Source organism: Bos indicus, chromosome 6 (genome assembly GCF_029378745.1).
Source record: "Bos indicus isolate NIAB-ARS_2022 breed Sahiwal x Tharparkar chromosome 6, NIAB-ARS_B.indTharparkar_mat_pri_1.0, whole genome shotgun sequence".
NCBI lineage: Eukaryota > Metazoa > Chordata > Mammalia > Artiodactyla > Bovidae > Bos > Bos indicus.
Window position 1 is genome coordinate 13,232,546 of NC_091765.1, and position 18,114 is coordinate 13,250,659.

General features: G+C 39.1%; 1 protein-coding gene across 18 annotated transcripts in view; it reads right to left on the reverse strand.

Moving 5' to 3' along the window:
- Positions 1-18,114, reverse strand: part of ANK2 (ankyrin 2) — a 286,106-nt gene that overhangs the window by 193,933 nt on the left and 74,059 nt on the right. The gene's annotated exons all lie outside the window — the stretch shown is intronic.

Sequence of the window (18,114 nt, forward strand, 5' to 3'; positions counted from 1 at the left end):
TGGGGTGTGATCATTGGGCAGGTCACTGGAACTGCTGGGACCTGCATTGCTTCTCCTCTGGGGACTGTGGGTGAAGCAGGGTATACTTGGGATTCTGGTTGTCAGAACCCCAGAACTGCCTGCTAAAACAGGGCCATCTCTGCCTCCATCTCTTTCAAACATTCCTTGCTGCCCTCGCCTGGCTGTTGGAACCAGGGCCCACGGCCAGGGCTCCTTCTGGACCCAGGGATTGTGAGGCTGACCCGCCAGCTGATGTCTTTCCTGTGGCGGCATCCTGAATACGGACCAACCAAAACAGGCTACTGTTGATAACTCTTTGATATTGGCTTTATGTAAGCTAATGTTGATAAAAGAATATGAACTTGAAAAAAAGGAATAAGCAAAAAAATATGAACTTGAGTCTTTTGAAACAATCAAAAAATATTCATTGAGCTGGCTTACTGAGAGCAAAATACTGATTGGGCTTATACACCTGTGAATCCCAAGCAAGATATCACCTGGATCTACACAACTTTTGGAATAATGCTATTTCTATATAATATCATCAGAATGACTAAATATTCCACATAGTTAAAAAATAAGATCTTACCACTACTTTGAAACAACCATGTGTACATTAATCGAAGGACAGAGTTACCTGTTTTGATTAGCACTTTTATTAAGTGCCTATATAAAGTAATATTGTACTATTTTATTTACAATTAAATTTTACAATAAGCTCTATTCCCCATTTCTCTTACTGATTTTATGAGATATTTTGCCCATTGACTGCTTTTCCATGATCATATAAAACTAGTGGATGAAAACCCAGGTAAAACAGTCAATAAAAATTTTATAGAGCCACTGACCATTGTTTACACTTCTGACACATATAGAATATGCATAGATTAACCTATTTCTAAAAGTTGAGAACAGATTCAAGAACAGCTAAATATAACTGAATGTTAAAAGCATTGAAATCCATTAAACTGTTTTGCATCTTAGGACAAATCTGTAATTAATACAAACTTAGCAGTTAATCAACAAGTGTTTGCTAAGTTCCAACCAAGTGATCAGCTCTAGGTGCTAGGTGCTAAGGGAGGACCCATGGCATAGTTTCCAGCCCCAAACAGCCCTGAAATATTTATTATTAAACTACTGAAAATTGCTTCTGCACTAGCATATACTTGTCCATGACTTTTTCAAATCTTTGTCTATTCTACTTTGCAAATCTTACATGTAGAGTTAAAGGTTCTTCAATCTGTTTGAAAAGTATAACTTATATACCTTCCTTAATAACATTAAAATTTAAATATCTGAAAGGAGGCAACTGCAAATAAATATGAGTTCTTAAAAAATATTAAAAGAAAAAGATGGAGGGTAAATGGATACATCAAAAGGCAAATAAAAGGAGAAAGCAAAACTTGGTCCCTAACCTCCATCCCAACCCCACTCTTAATGGGATTCCTGTGTCAGACACTAAACCAGGAGCTCTTTTCAAAAGGAACTAAATGCCCACATATAGAGATACAAATAATTGTGAAATGCTATTTACTGTTTCAAGCTTCCCAAGTGGCTCAGTGGTAAAGAATCCACCTGCCAAGCAGGAGATGCTTGGGTCAGGAATATCCTCTTGAGAAGGTAACAGCAACCCACTCCAGTATTCTTGCCTGGAAGGTCCCATGGACAGAGGAGTTTGGTGGGTTAGAGTCCAAGGGGTCACAAAGAGTCAGACACAACTTAGTAAATAAAACACCACCATTTAGAATTTTACTCTGCCATTAGCATAAATAACACTGATAAAAGGAATCACCTATAATGGGAAGAAAAAATCAAACTCAAAATGAAAATGACTGTTTACATATTCCTAATCCACTTCCCACTCGGTAAACTCATCCAGAATCTACCTGCACCTTTCCCATCTCTTTCACGGTGGCTGCTCTAAACTAAGAGTACTCACCGTGTGACACAATTAAGAATGTATTCAGTTTTCATGAAAACAGGGAAAAGTAAAGCATGTGTCATCTTTGTCCAGTTTAACTGATTTTACTGTGTCGAAGAATAGATGCTTTTGAGCCGTGATGCTGGAGAAGGCTCTTGAGAGTCCCTTGGACTGCAAGGAGATCAAACCAGTCAATCCTAGAGGAAATCAATCCTGAATATTCATTAGAAGGACTGATGCTCTAATACTTCGGTCACCTGTTGTGAAGAGCTGACCATCTGAAAAGACCCTGACGATGGGAAAGACCGAAGGCAGGAGGAGAAGGGAATGACAGAGAGACAAGATGGCATCACTGACTCAATGGACATAAGTTTGAGCTCTAGGAGATGGTGAAGGATAGGGAAGCCTGGCGTGCTGCAGTCCATGGGGTCACAAAGAGTTGGACACAACTGAGCGAATGAACAACACTGGGTCTTTGATGTCCAAAGATTTCTGATTTAATATGTAAATAAACCTATGGATAATCCAAGAGGAATCTTGTTTTGTTAGTGAGTTATTCTCAAATCCTAAAGACTTTCTTTTTAATTCCCAAACGAATATTTAATGAGGATTTACTGAGTCTTTAACTTAAAAATATTTACAATGGGGCTTGAAATTTAGTGACTCATTGATAATTTATAGGGAAAAGTGAGAATACGAATGCTTTGAAGATACTACTTTATAAAGCCTGTTTCTTATTCTCCATTTCAACCATAGTGGAAGGCCTACCTAGCACCCCTAGCTGGTAGCTCCCTTTATGGCCACTGGTCCTTCTCCTCTTTCCAGCCCTATCAAATGTTTCTATTGTACAATCCCCAAAGATAGAGAAAGACACTAAACATGACGGTGAGTTACCTGAGAGAAGAAAGAGTTGCAAAAGTCCTTCAAAATCTTACCAAGACCAAGTAGAATGAAAATATTATCAGAGCTGAGAAATAAATACTTAATGAATGAAAGATAAGCTTATGACATAAATATCATTATTATATTCTACACTTTACATATATTATATCACATAATATTTTACAGATGAAGATACTAAAACCCTAAGATTCCAAGTGACTTGCCTCAAAGATCCTTACCGTTAAGAAGAGGAAGAGAAAAAACTCAAACTTAGATCTGATTTCCAAACTCAGGCTTTTAAAAAAGTTAAAACAATGTAGCTCTACACTAGTGTTTCAAACGGTAGGTTATCATGCACAAGTACATCTAAAATCTATTCAATGGATTGCCAATCAATGTATTTCAAAACATGAAGTAGAACAAAGAAAAACAGAGTACATTGTGGATGGCAAGTGTTGATATTATTTGGGGTTTTTTTGGTGAAGCTTTACATACACATACACATGTACACATGTGGAAAATTCTTAAAGAGATGAGAATACCAGACCACCTTACCTGCCTCCTGAGAAATCTGTATGCAGGTCAAGAAGCAACAGTTAGAACAGGACATGAACAATAGACTGGTTCCAAATTGGGAAAGGAGTATGTCAAGGCTATATATTGTTACCCTGCTTATTTAACTTATATGCAGAGTACATCATGCGAAATGCTGGGCTGGAAGAAGCACAAGCTGGAATCAAGACTTCTGGGAGAAATATCAATAACCTCAGATATGCAGATGACACCACCCTTGTGGCAGAAAGTGAAGAAGAACTAAAGAGCCTCTTGATGAAAGAGGAGAGTGAAAAAGTTGGATTAAAGCTCAACATTCAGGAAACTAAGATCATGGCATCTGGTCCCATCACGTCATGGCAAATAGATGGAGAAACAGTGAAAATGGTGGCAGACTTTATTTCTTTGGGCTCCAAAATCACTGCAGATGGTGACTGCAGCTTACTCCTTGAAAGGAAAGTTATGACCAACCTAGACAGCATATTAAAAAGCAGAGACATTACTTTGTCCACAAAGGTCCGTCTAGTCAAGGCTACAGTTTTTCCAATAGTCATGTATGGATGAGAGAGTTGGACTATAAAGAAAACTGAGCACCGAAGAATTGATGCTTTTGAACTGTGGTGTTAGAGAAGACTCTTGAGAGTCCCTTGGACTGCAAGGAGATCCAACCAGCTCATCCTCAAGGAAATCAGCTCTGAATATTCATTGGAAGGACTGATGCTGAAACTGAAACTCCAATACTTGGCCACCTGATGTGAAGAACTGACTCATTGGAAAAGACCCTGATGCTGGGAAAGATTGAAGGAGGGAGGAGAAGGCGACAACAGACGATGAGATGGTTGGATGGCATCACCAACTCGATGGACATGAGTTTGAGTAAGCTCTGGGAGCTGGTGATGGACAGGGAAGCCTGGCGTGCTGCAGTCCATGGGGTCGCAAAAAGTCAGACATGACTGAGTGACTGAACTGAACACATGTGCACACATCTGCACTGGGTGTGCATGCAGTGTGCACCTGTGTTTGTGTGTGTATGTGTACACACACACTGCTCTACATTAGAAGAAAAGCTTGAAGACCCAAAACATGAGAGCATCTTGGGGAAACAAAATGTTGTTTCAGACCAATAAGTAAGTTAAAAAGCTGATACAAAGATCATTCTAAAAGAAAAATGGTTTTTCTGATATGTCTATTTGAATTCATGAAATAAAATTTCACAAATTTCATAAAATTTCAAAAATAATTTTCATTTTAGATGAGTGTTGTGATGTAAATAAAATGAATGACATTGGCACAAACAAGATTTCTTTATTTTGAAAATACTGGCAGAATCACAGTTAAATGACATCTACATTTTGAGTTCTAAGAAGGGTTGTGGTATAGTAGACAACACACACATTAGGGAACCCAGTCCTGTCTCTCCATTACTGACAATATAATTGAGTTTCTTCACTAGTATGAAATGGGGACATTTCCACTCTGCTTACTTCAGATAGCTACTTAAAAGAGAATATAAAATAATGTATGTTTCTGTTTGAAATCTATGAAGTACTATGCAAGTGTAGGTTAGATGCAAAAAGTAATAAATTCACACATATTCCTAAGTCTTTCCTTCTGTTTTCTATCACAGAGATTTGGTTGAAGGATGATAAGCTGAACTGAGTATTTTTTCTTTCATGAAATGGACCACAAGCAAATGGCATTCTAGAAGTCAGATGTCCAAATCGAATTTCACTGGGCTAAAATCATGGTGTCGGCAGCACTGTTTTCCTTCCAGAGCTTCTAGGGTAGAACAGTTTCTTTGCTTTTTCTAGCGTCTAGAGGCCACCTGCATTCCTTGGCTGGTGGCCCCTTTCTCCATCTTTAAAGCCCACAGCACAGCATGTGCAAACCAGTTTTGAATGTTTGGGGTCTAACCTATAATGTTTACCTGGGCTGGGAAAATTATTAATTTAAACAGAAATTATTATTTTAAAAAGTGTTTTGAATTCTGTGTGCTTAGACACACACATACACACACACACACGTGTTTAATGCCCTGCTGTCTGTGTGTGTGCGAGCGTGTGTGTGCTTAGGCACTCAGACGTGTTTACCTCTTTGCAGCCCCATGGACTGTACCCCACCAGGTTTCTCTGTCCAGGGGATTTCCCAGACAAGAATACTGGAGTAGGTTGCCATTTTCTGTTTCAGGAGATCTTCCCAACCCAGGAGTTGAACCCCTGTCTACAGCATTGGTAGGTGGATTCTTTACCACTTAGCCACCTGGGAAGCCTCATTTTTATTCTTTAGAATTCTAATGAAACCAAAAAAAGCAGATGGGAACCTGGTCCCTTAGTAGCCATCCTGTCAATAATTCAAAGAACTGCTATTTTACTTCTCAGTTTTAACTCTCTTAACTTAAATGTCATTTTCACATGGTCTCATTTCTTTGGTTAATTTAATTTTATAAGAAATGATAAATTATTTTAGTATTTGACTTGTGTTAAAGAAAGACATCTGACTTACCATGACACTCAAAGACAGAAAATTACTTGAGCTACTTATTCTAATATCATGGTTTAAAGCAATTTAAACATTAAAAGTCAGCAGCAAACCATTTAAATAATAACTAAAACTTATTCAAATTTATACTCATGTGTTAGGCTTGGCTCTAAGCTTTTAATTGCATTAACTTATTTAACCCTGAATTGAACATTATGAGTTATGAACTACCTGGTGATTCTAGAAACAACACTCCACTTCTATAATCAAGACAAAAGCAAACTATATGGGCCCTGTTTTATAATTTTATTTCACTTTCTTTAGACCTCAGTTTCTCATCAACTGTTATTTGGTATTTTTTAGAATAAAAATATCTCAGCCTTTGATAATAAGTCAGCAGTTAAGGAGAAAAATGATTTCCTCTAGGCCTCTACACTTACAATGTCTAAATGTGTCAAAATTAGAAACGAATTCCACAGTGAGTTCTAGACTGCTCTATCATGTACATGCCAAACTCAGTTGGTTAAGCAGGTTCAGTGTAGTTGATCCTTTAAATTATATATAGTAATAAAATTATTTGGTTCTGAAATGACAAGTAATGAGAGTATAATTTCCAGATGATTTAAAGAAAGTATCCATGAGATGAAGTCTTCTCTTTGTATATTTATCACGTTTAACTTTTCAATCAACTCATCTTGACAGAAAACTTTCAAAACATGGCTCTTCTCCTTCTGACATTGAATTTAGCAAGATTGGAAGCAGGGGAAGGAGTCCACATCAGAATTAATCAGCAATCTCTTTTTTAAAAAATGAAATGAAAAAACTCCCCTAGTAGGACAACCTGAATTGGATATGCATTCAGGGGTAAAGGGTAAAATTGAAGTGAGAGAGGGAAAGAACAGCAGGATCTCCAAGGGAAGGAAGTAAGGCAGGAGAACAGATTCTTAAAAGGTCCCACACGGTTCATTCCAGTTGCACCGTGTCCTGCTACTGTTAAACCTGGCACAGAGTTTTATATTAATATAGACTAGAGAAGGCTTAAATTCAATAATCAATAACTGAATATCAGTTATTCAACTATTTAAGCTGTTTTGTACATGCATTATATGCCAAGCATCATTCTAGGTACCAAGTCTACATTTCAAGGTACCCATAAAAAAATCTAGTAATGTTATTAGGGAATTAATAATTAATCATCTCTCCCCCCATTTTACAATTTTAATTAAAAATAAGCCAAATTTGGCTTACTGGGCTCTAAAGGATTATGGGAAGAGAGAGGAGGGAACCCTCAGACAACAAAAGTTAGCTTAGAGCAGTCCTCTAAGAACCGCATCATCACTCTGTTTTACATCATAATAAAATGATTCAAGGCTATGGTTTTTCCAGTGGTTATGTATGGATGTGAGAGTTGGACTGTGAAGAAAGCTGAGCACTGAAGAATTGATGCTTTTGAACTGTGGTGTTGGAGAAGACTCAAGAGTCCCTTGGACTGCAAGGAGATCCAACCAGTCCATTCTGAAGGAGATCAGCCCTGGGTGTTCATTGGAAGGACTGATGCTAAAGCTGAAACTCCAATACTTTGGCTACCTCATGCGAAGAGTTGACTCATTGGAAAAGACTCTGATTCTGGGAGGGATTGGTGGCAGGAGGAGAAGGGGACAACAGAGGATGGATGGCTGGATGGCATCACCGACTCAATGGACATGGGTTTGGGTGAACTCCGGGAGTTGGTGATGGACAGGGAGGCCTGGAGTGCTGCGATTCATGGGGTCTCAAAGAGTTGGACACGACTGAGCGACTGAACTGAACTGAACTGAAAATGATTCTTGCAATTTGCATTTGGTATCACTTTCAGATTTGTCTCAGATGCACTCACTGGCTTAGTCAGTTTATCCTTTACACAATCACACAATTTGTTTCTTTTCACAATTGATTGTATTTTGTGTTTCCTGTTTATCTTCTATGAGAAACAAGGTTTCTCATGAACAACAGTCAAATCCATTCAACCTTATAAACTCTACACCTAACATAGTACCTGGAACAAGAGGAAGGCCAGTGCAGTAATGTTCTTACAATGAATGAGCTAATAAATAGTATGTGCCATGCAGAGGTAAATAAGAGTTTGCTTAATTCACCCAGTAACTGTGCATTTTGTCAGTGAATGAGACAGGTGCACAGACAAGTCAGGAACAATTACACCCACCTTTAGCCTTTGGAAATACAATCAAGAAAAGTACACTCTATGAGGCTGAAGTTGGTTAACATTAACATGTATAAGAGCAAATTAGACTCTGAGATAAATATTTAAAGTGGTTTTTCTCAACCTGAAATTCTTGGATGTGCTCTTAAGGATCTCTGAATTCTCTGAGAACTTTTTTAATTTAGCATTTTCATGCAAGTGCCAATCTTAAAGTTAATAGACATATATGCTGGATCATCTGGATAATCACTTTTAATTAAATATCATCAGGCAATTTCTTGTTCTCATATTCGTGATTGATTCCAAAGGATCATTTAAAGGAACATGAATTTTAATGCAGTATTTCTGAACCTGAAGCATACAGATAGATTCTCAAGGTTCTCAAAATAGTCTCCTTCTCTAAGTAGAAGAAATAGGGCCTCAAGAGATGGTTTGTAAACATAACCTAATGAAACTTGGGTTGCTCCATTTATAAAGTAAAACAGATGCTTGAGGAGGCAAGATAAGAAGTACTCAGCCATAAAAAGGAACAAATTTGAGTCAGTTGTGAGGTGAATGAACCTAGAGCCTGTTATAGAAGTCAGAGAAAAACAAATATAATAATCCATATATATATGTGGAATCTAGAAAAAGAGTACTGATGAACGTGTTTACAGGGAAGAAATGGAGATGCAGACATAGGGAACAGACTTGTGGACACAGAAGGGGAAGGAGAGAGGTGGGACTGACTGAGAAAGTAGTAGAGACATCATACACTATCATGTGTAAAAGGAAGCACGTAGGAGGCAGCTGCTACGTAACACAAGGAGCTCAGCCTGATGCTCTGTGATGGCCTAGAGGTGTGGATGGGAGAGGGGAACGAGGCTCAGGAGGGAGGCCCCTGCATATATAATTATGACTGATGGTGGCTGTTGTTCAGCAGAAGCCAACACAACATTGTAAAGCAATTATCCTCCAATTGAAATAAAACAACCTTCATAAGCATTAGAAGCTTTACTATGTCCCAGAGAATTGTAAATTACCTGAAACGAATAATAACAATATTGATCATACTGGAAGGAATACACTTGTTAGAATTTATCCAGAATTTGTCCATCCAGCTACTCTAGCTTGAGTGAAATCAGTAACTGTGGCCAGCCCAACTTTTTTGTTAACTTCTATCCAACTGCAACTGACACAGCCATAATTTGGTCCCCTGAGTAAGTGTGTGCAACACAGTGGGTTTTCTCTGATATCGTTTTAGCCTAAAGTAGTCTTGCTTTGAGGAAGAGAACTACACTGTGAAGGTTACATATATGAAGTACATAGACAGTGATGAGCATGTACCCGGCATGCAATAAAGTATTACTTAATACCACAGGTGTTATTTCCCATTTCATGACTGGGTAATATGAGATTCAGAATGATTTAGGAGAATGGCTCAATATCCATATTTATTCAATTATTCACTTAGTGAATATTAATTGGAAACCTATTGTGTGCCAGGCCTTCCAGCAAAGTACCCTTTTCACTGAACAACACTGAAGCTTAAATTTTAGCTTATAAATCATCCTTTGTGAGCTGGTTCATGTAAGTCAGTAACCATATTTACATTGCTATGCTTCAAGGACTTCTCTTTTTAAACCCCTTAATTTTCCTGTGCTGTTAATGTTCCAAGTTTTCTGTTTGTGGGTTGTGCATTCATTCCTTTCTGCGTTTTGCTAAATTGTTAGCTCTGGATACAAATGGTTAATAAGAATATAGTGCCTTCTTTAGAGATATAAAAATCCCACTAAAAGGAGTCATTAAAAAAGGCTATAGAGATCATAGCTAGTTTTTCAGGATGGGGAACACATGTATACCTGTGGCGGATTCATTTTGATATTTGGCAAAACTAATACAATTATGTAAAGTTTAAAAATAAAATAAAATTTAAAAAAAAAGAAAGAAAGAAAGACCATTGGAAAAAAAAAAGAGAGAACTTGAACAGCAAATCTCTTAAGCAACTTCTCTTTGGTTGCTTTGGATGAGAAACTATTTTCTCATCTCCCTGATAAATTGCTTCCTTCCATCCCTACTTCTCTCCCCTGCCTCCCTTGGGCACTTTGCTATCTTCCTTCATTCCTTAAGGGAAATATCACATCACACGTTCTCCAATAAACCTCTTTCCCAAGAGCAGTAGCATCCTTCTCTCACCCCAGCAATGGGTTTGTATACATGATCAGGTGCAGGGTTTGATATCAGATTGTCCCCACCACATCCTCTACCCTGCACAAAGTACTTGTCTTCTTTGTATTGTTGGTAACTTTTTTTGGTGGTGGTGGTGGCAGTGAAGGGAGTCAGAAGAAGGGAAGAGCCATGGATCACCTTTTCCAAGGTGTGCCCTTATGAGCCCTTATTCATCTGCATTTTAGACTGTTTTATCCTACCCTGAAGACCTTTCATTTCTGAGGGAAGAGGCTGAAGAAAAAACAGTGTGGTACTAAAATCAATCACCTACATCAAGTTATACACCTGTACAGACACAGGTTCATCAACCGACAGGTAGCTCCCGATCATGTCCGGTTCAATGGACAACCACATGGAGCTGCTGAATTCTCTTCTGCATGTCTGTTTTCCTCATTTCTAAGAATCCGAAGAAGTTACCATCCGAAAACAAGGTTTCCTTTTCTTTCCTACTCCTTATCCCTAAGAGAAGACTTTGAAGACTAGAGATCCTAGGATTTGGGGTTGCTCCTTTACAATCATCAAAACACACACACACAGAAGGAGAAAGAGAAAATTACAAGAGTAGACAGGCATGGTAAAGGCCTGGAAAATGTCTATAGAAACGTGGGAAAAGACTGGAATTAGTGATTAGCAAAGAAAGAGACTGTTAGACTAGGAGTGGGCAAAAGCTCAGCCACTGCAAAAGGGCTGGCTGATTTTTAATGGCACAAGGAAAGAAACCAAGCAGAAAAATGACTAAGCAAGAATGGCATCTAAATACATCTCACTTCACACACCACCTGTGTTTGGTTGCTGTGTGTATCTGAACAGCTCTATTGAATATATGTTTGGATAAAGATCTTCCCTCTCTTGACCCTCCACAGCCAAAATCAAGGCGGGACTCCAGAGCTCTGTGGGCTCCTGGTTAGACCCCCCACTGCCTCACATCTTTTTCCAGACAACTTTCACAATCTCACCATCACTATCTGGTTGGGACCATATAGACTAAATTTAACAAAACTTAGCATACCCTGTATCTTTGTGTATGCCAGTCACCAGGTCAATCCTCTTCCCTCCAAATGCAACCCCCATACGTGTCCCTTTTTCTGATCATCTCTGATCACCTCCCATATTCTGAAACTCTTACACAAGGTCTTCTAGAACACATGCATGTGGTTATTAGCGGTGCCTTAAATCTCTTCTCTAAACATTCCTTTTAACCTTTCTGTTCTAATTGAAACACAAAACCACTGCTTCCCTGAAGTCCACTCAATAATATTATATTCATCCCCCATGCCCCACTTAACCACTGGGCTTGGTGGAGCTGTGCTGATGCTTCTTGCTCCTCACTGCTCTTCAAAACTATTTTTCCTTCTCCTTTTACATAAATCTCCAGATGCCATCAGCCTGTATCTTTCAGATTCCATCCTCATCTCTTGAAGATTTTAGCTTCTAGTTTATTGCCACTTTTTCCAACAAATATGAAGGTGGTTTTTCCAAAACCACAGTCAGGTTCCTGATTTCTCTATCAATAATGTTTCCTTCTCTCTACCTCATCTACTCTCTCCACAGTCATTCCCAGTAACATAATCTTCCTCCAGGATTTCAACTTCAAGTATTGAATCTGTTTGCTACCATTTACTCTCTTGCCAATATCCTGACCCAAATCCAGCAATCCTTCAGTCCCTGACACCTAGAGTTTGTTCACCTCTTCACTGTGTCCATTTCTTTCCTCACTCAGCCTAAATTCCATGCATAATCTTTATAATTTTATTCATTCCATTGCAGGTATCCTCAGTTGGCTTGGCCTTCTCTAGCTATACCACACATGCTTAGCTGAACCACAGTCCTGGTGATGGACCTCTCCATCTGACACCACGTCTGAATGCGGCTGCAGAAGAACCCATGCATAACAAGCTTGCTCATCACGCTGCCTGGCAATCATACTCTGTTACTGTTTCTCCTATTCCCCTAGGTGATTATTTCACATCTTCTCTCTCCTCAATCTCCAATACTGCCTCTCTCCCATCTCTCCTCTCTGCTGATGACCTTCATTCAGATTTCACTAAAAAAAAATAGAAGCAATGGAAAACAACTTCCATTCCACATCCAGCTCCGAGCACCTCATCCAAAGTGCTTCTTGCTTTTTTATCCATAAACCCTTCCCTTTTCCTGAACTATCCCTGTTCTTAGCAAAGGCCAAATCCCCATGTGTATACCAGGCCCCATCCCCTTTTACCCACCTTAGGACAGCATCCAGCATTTCTCTCTTCTCTCTCATGCCTCATTGACTTCTCCCCCTTCTGCTTATTTTTTCCATTAATGAGACAAAAATGTTATAATTTATCTCATATTGTTTTTTAAAAAGCCTCTCTTGATTCTACTTCCTCTTCCAGCTGCCTCCTCCGTTTTCTCCTTCCCTTTATAGAGTCCATGCAGTAGTATCTGGTCTTCCCGTTTCGACTGAATCAACTCCAGTCAGATGTTTACCCCACCAGGCAACCAGGAAAGCTTTAATCAAGTCATTAGCTATCACCACTTTACTAAGGCTCTTGTTCCCTTCTTCAGCTTATTTGAACAGTGTTTTACAGAACATTTTTCTCCACCTGAAAATAAACCTTTCATTTGGTTTCCTGGACACCACAACTCCAGGTTTTCTCCCACTTTTCGGGGCACTTTCCCCCTTTCTCCTTCCCAGCTCCACCTCATCTTCCTGACCTCTAAGAGTTGGAATGTCCCAAGGCTCAGTCCTTGGACCTCTTCAGTTTTCTCACATAATTTTCACATATTGTTTTGGTGACATGGTCCGGTATCATGGCTTTATATAACATCTGTAACACTGAATGCTCCAAAATATGTATCTCTGGTAAAAAGCTCTCCTCCAAACCCAAGACTCATATGCCCAACTACATGCTCAACATTTTGGATATCAAATAGATGAATTGAACTTATATTCACAGCTGAACTTATGATTATTTCCTTAAACCTGCTAAAATCACATTCTTTCCCATTTCAGTTAATGAAGCTTTTAACTTCCACTATCCTTGTGACCCCAACCTTCATCCCCAACTCCTGTTGTTTCCACTCATTCTACTTCGCTGCTTGGCAACCATTCACTTTGCAGGCGGTGCAGTGGTAAAGAATTCACCTGCCAAGGCAGGAAACACGGGAGAGTCTTGGGTTTAATCCCTGGGTTGGGAAGATCCCCTGGAGAAGGAAATGGCAACCCCTCCAGTATTCTTGAGTGGAAAATTCCATAGACAGAGGAACCTGGTAGGCTACAGTCCACGGAGTCACAGAGACTCAGACACGACTTAGCAAATGAGCACATACACACACAACCATTCGGTTACCCTTCATCACTCTCTTCCAGTCTCAGATGATTATTTCACAACTTCTCTCTCCTCTCCAGTAACAAATCTTCAACCCTCATTAGTCTCCTTACAGCCCCAATCTTCATCCCCAACATCTCTCTTTGGCTCTCAGACTACATTAAATCCATCAACAACATTTATCAGCTCTATCTTAAAAATATATCCAGACTCCAACCACTTCTCATATCTCTCCTGCCTGATGCCTTAGAACAGAACACCTCATCTCTCACCTAAAGTATTAAAGAAGTGTAACTAAGATCATGGCATCTGGTCCCATCACTTCATGGGAAATAGATGGGGAAACAGTGGAAACAGTGTCAGATTTTATTTTCGGGGGCTCCAAAATCACTGCAGATGGTGATTGCAGCCATGAAATTAAAAGACGCTTACTCCTTGGAAGGAAAGTTATCACCAACCTAGATAGCATATTCAAAAGCAGAGACATTACTTTGCAAACAAAGGTTCATCTAGTCAAGGCCATGGTTTTTCCAGTGGTATTGTATGGATGTAAGAGTTCGACTGTGAAGAAAGCTGAGCACCAAAGAATTGATGCTTTTGAACTGTGGTGTTGGAGAATACTCTTGAGAGTCCCTTGGACTGCAAGGAGATCCAACCAGTCCATCCTAAAGGAGATCAGTCCTGAGTGTTCACTGGAAGGACTGATGCTAAAGCTGAAACTCCAATACTTTGGCCACCTCATGTGAAGAGTTGACTCATTGGAAAAGACCCTGATTCTGGGAGGGATTGGGGGCAGGAGGAGAAGGGGATGACAGAGGATGAGATGGCTGGATGGCATCACCAACTCTGTGCACATGAGTTTGAATAGACTCCGGGAGTTGGTGATGAACAGGGAGGCCTGGCGTGCTGCGATTCATGGGGTCGCCAAGAGTCGGACACGACTGAGCGACTGAACTGAACTGAACTGAACTGAATGTATGCTTCTGTGTAAAGAGTAACATTCCTTCTTCATAAAGTATTCCAAAGCATTTCCTCCTTCTGCCCTTGCTCCCTTTCAGTTTAAGGGCTACTTTTCAACATAAAGTCAGTTTATGCCCTGTCTTTGCTATTCAGTTCAGTTCAGTTCAATCGCTCAGTCGTGTCCGACTCTTTGGGACCCCATGAATCGCAGCACGCCAGGCCTCCCTGTCCATCACCAACTCCCGGAGTTCACTCAGACCCACGTCCATCGAGTCAGTGATGTTTAAAAATCAACATCTTTTAAGTCATAGAAAGCAAGCACTGAAGAATATTCTTAGAATATAAATTGTTCTGTTCAGTCTAAATCACTTAGCAAAGTACTTAAGAAGACAGTCACAGGAATAATCTGCAGGAAGCTACCCTTGGGAGTTTTTAAATGAAAAGTGTGAAAGTGTTAGTTGCTCAGTCTTCTCTGACTCTATGCTACTCCATGGACTGTAGCCCACCAGACTCCTCTGTCCATGGGATTCTCCAGGCAGGAATACTGGAGCAGGTTGCCATTTCCTTCTCCTGGGGATCTTACTGACCCAGAGATCGAACTCGGGTCTCCTGCATTGCAGGCAGACTCTGTCATCTGAGCCACCAGGGAAAGCTGTTTTAAAGTGAAAGAAGGGTTACATTTCAAACGTTTCATAAATCTGTGTGGTTATACATATGAAGCTTTTTAGATCTATGGAGAAGTAGCTGAGGAAAAGTCTCTACTGGAATTGCTTTACATTGAATGACTTATCTCTGAAACTAAAAATTCTAAGTGCTCAAATTATTTGGGAGACATCATTCAAATCCAGTTTGAGTCAACACTAGTCAGTATAAAGCAAGAATTAGTATTAATGTATTGAAGAAAATCAGAGAATGATGCAGAATCCAATAACAAAAGAGTTATTATACAAAAGGTTAACAAATAATAACAAAAGTTATTATACAAAAAGTTATATAACAAAAGGTTAACCTGAACCAGAAAAATGCACCACCTTTTGCTTCCTCTAAATGAGGTGTCACAATTAACTCATAGATATACACCTAGATTATTTGTACAAATATTTGTACCTCATTTAACTTGTTAGAAAACTGTGTGTAGTTCATTTTGATATTCCATTAATTTTATGAATTCAGTTCTCAGCTATTCATTTTTCTTTTTATCTTTATAAAGTCCAAGGCTAAAAATTGTTTTTGGCATTTTAAAAAAGAAGTTCTGACCAGATGGAGCCAAATGACATTCATAAAAAAGATTTTTGTTCCAAAAAAGATTTTAGTTTAAAATAATTCACATAAACAGTAACTGTTACCAAATTGCTACTAAATGGGATCTTGCCTATTTGATGACACAGGCTATGATAATACCTTTTATGTTCTGCCTATGAGAACAAGCACTACTTTTACTAAAGCTCAGGTTGAGAATCAATCTAAAAATATTACATTGTAACAAGGATTATAATTTGCTAATATTTTTAAAATGCTTGCATTTGGCAAACATCATATTTAATTATCACAAAAGCCCTATGACTTCAGTGTTACTATGATCACTATGTTATGTTGAGAAAGCAGTTGAGTCCTGGAGAAGCTGATTGCCCAGGGTCAGGTAGCTGAGAGGTGGCTAAAATGAGAATTTGGATTTCAGCACCCACATTTTTAATGTGGCTTCCAAAAAGGCTGTGTGGTCTGAGTCCTAACTATGTGAGCTTATGATAAAGTCACTGTGGGAGCGCCGACATTGTCCTCTGCTTTTGAGAAATGAAACGTAGGCTGTAACTGATATTTAGCACTTTATCACTTCAGTGGTAAACATGTCAAGGTCAAAAATCAGAACGCTTTAAGAACTGTTAACCTTTAAGGTAATAATTAGAATTATGTCCAATAAATGATACGTGATATCCTTCATTCTGAAGTCATTGCTGTGGAACCAATAAATTTTGTACATGGTGAAAGTATCTGAACCTTCAGAGGCTTTCATTGATGTATGTGCTGTGCGTAGTTGCTCAGTCATGTTCGACTCTTTGTGACCCCATAGACTGTAGCCGCCAGACACCTCTGTCCATGGGGATTCTCCAGCCAAGAATACTGGACTGGATTGCCATGCCCGCCTCCAGGGAGTCTTCCCAACCCAGGGATCAAACGCAGGTCTCCTGCATTACAGGCGGATTCTTTACGGTCTGAGCCACAAAGTGGCTATAAAATCTTATGAAAAGGTCATAGAGGCTATTTTTAATATCTAGATGTTAACTTTGTTTGCAATATTATCTTATGAACAATTACTAAGTAAATATAAAATAAGTACACATGAGTTTCAAAAATAGGGAGCCAAAGCCAAGATTTACTCTCTTTTTCTGAATGTACAAGAGATAAAAAATAAATACATTACCAGCTTCATCTTTTAAGAAAAATGAAAGTTAACAAAATTGTGACTTCTTTGAAAAGAGAAAAATGAAAATTCAGTTCTTTTTTTTTTAAAGAAATCTATCTTATGCCAAATTTTGCATTTTCCTCATGTCCTTCAAATGAAAGTAGAAGCCAAATGGCATTTTTCAATTAAATTTCAAAATTTTCATGGTAGTTATGAGACCAATTTTATAAAGAAAAGGAATTTCATCCATATTTTAGTTTAAGGAATCTAGCATGCCAACACACATGGTATTTTTGGAAAGCTGGTGCAGCCCAGATTGCCTTTCATTGAGAAATACAACAGGGTACAGAAAGTCCTGGTTTCTATGTTACATGTCATAATGCTCCCCAGAAGCTCAGGCTTATGAGCAAGATATGCAATGTTAGCTTTGAGATTTTATATATTTAGAAATAGCAATACTTTGGCTAACAAGTTGCCTCTTTTGCTCTCCTGGATGTTTGGGAATTATTTCTGTTCTATATTTTATTTGAGTTTTAGTAGTAATCCTGGTGGTGGTGCTCTTTGACTTAAAAGTTCCTTTAACTGCATATTATGCTAATCTGTGGATGAATAAGGTCCCATTTATACCAGCAACATTAGATTAAAAAAGATTTGAGCTTTAAAATAAAGGGCAGCACCATGGCAAATTGGGAAGGGCAGATTCAAACATCTCAGGAAGATTAAAAGCTGAAAGAGAACAGACCTCTGTGACCCTGGGGACATCACTTAACCACTTATGGACTCTTCCTGTATTTGTAAACTCAGGGGAGTGTCTCCCTTACATTTGTCTCTGCCGACTGATGAAGTATCAGGCCACCAACACGCATTTTTCACTTCATTTGCCTAATCTCTACTTGATGTACATTCCTGAATGGTAATAAAAAAGAGCCAACACCAGACAACAATATTTAATTTCAGTTCAGTTCAGTCGCTCAATCGTGTCCAACTCTTTGCGACCCCATGAATTGCAGCCCACCAGGCCTCCCTGTCCATCACCAACTCCCAGAGTTCACTCAAACTCATGTCCATCGAGTCAGTGATGCCATCCAGCCATCTCATCCTCTGTCGTCCCCTTCTCCTCCTGCCCCCAATCCCTCCCAGCATCAGAGTCTTTTCCAATGACTCAACTCTTCACATGAGGTGGCCAAAGTACTGGAGTTTC